This window comes from Mustela erminea, chromosome 19 (assembly GCF_009829155.1).
Source record: "Mustela erminea isolate mMusErm1 chromosome 19, mMusErm1.Pri, whole genome shotgun sequence".
In the NCBI taxonomy this organism is placed as follows: domain Eukaryota; kingdom Metazoa; phylum Chordata; class Mammalia; order Carnivora; family Mustelidae; genus Mustela; species Mustela erminea.
In genome coordinates this window covers 48,112,437-48,113,258 of record NC_045632.1, presented here as the reverse complement: position 1 = coordinate 48,113,258, position 822 = coordinate 48,112,437, and the positions used below count along the sequence as shown (strand labels likewise).

The following is an 822-nucleotide window of genomic DNA, read 5'->3' as shown; positions in this document are numbered from 1 at the left end:
TTTGCGCGCCCGGCCATGCGGCTGCCCAAGAAAATGCCCGACGGATTTATGGGTAGGTTTTTTTTTTTTTTTTTTTTAAGTACATTTTAAAAGGTCTGTTTGATTTCTTTTCTCCTGGGAAAGTGACGGGCATAAGGTATGTTTAACTAATTTTCAATGTCGAGTCGAAGAAAGAAACATTTAAAAAAAATTACATATATATTCTTCAGGCGCCGGTTGGGGACTTCTTATACGTCGCGCGCCCGCCGGAAGGTCCCTGCCTTTAGAGCTAATGGCGGACGCCGGTAGGTTGAAGCTGGCGGTGGCTTAGGCCTTGAAAGAACTCAGCATCTGTCGGATATCTACGCCATCCTTCCTGCTGCAGGGTAAAGAAGAAGGCTCCCTAGTTTCCCGCACCTGGGGAGGCAGAGAGCGGTCATAGGAGGGTTGGCCGGGCTTCTGGTCGGGTTTTGAAGCAGCCTAGGCCCGTAAGGTCCAGGCCAGGGAAAAAGGTGGAGGGGATTGCTTGGGTACGAAAACGACTTTCAGGAGTCGTCTCCCACTTCCGTCTCCACGGTGGGAACGAATTCCGGATCGAAGTAAGACTTACAGAAAGTGACCGGCTTTTAGGCCCGGGGGGTGGGTGAGAGGAGGGGTTAAGATGGACGTAAACGACACGCCAACTGTAATGTAAGGTGGGAAGACTCCGTGTGTTGAAAGCGTAAATAACGGAAACAGTTTTTGGTGCCAAGGCCCTCTTTTGAATTCGTGTTTTGGTACTTGGGCAACTGTTTCCTTCGCTGATTTTCAATTTTATCATTTGCAAAGTGGGGGACACTAGTA

The 822-nt window shown here is 49.1% G+C and overlaps 1 protein-coding gene across 1 annotated transcript in view; it reads left to right on the top strand.

The window, feature by feature from the left end:
- The first annotated feature begins 238 nt into the window (after window positions 1–238).
- SF3B3 (splicing factor 3b subunit 3) overlaps window positions 239–822 on the top strand; it is a 43,154-nt gene continuing 42,570 nt past the window's right edge. Inside the window, exon 1 of the mRNA XM_032325224.1 lies at window positions 239–365. The gene's annotated coding sequence lies outside the window, so the exon portion shown is untranslated. The remainder of the gene's footprint in view (window positions 366–822) is intronic.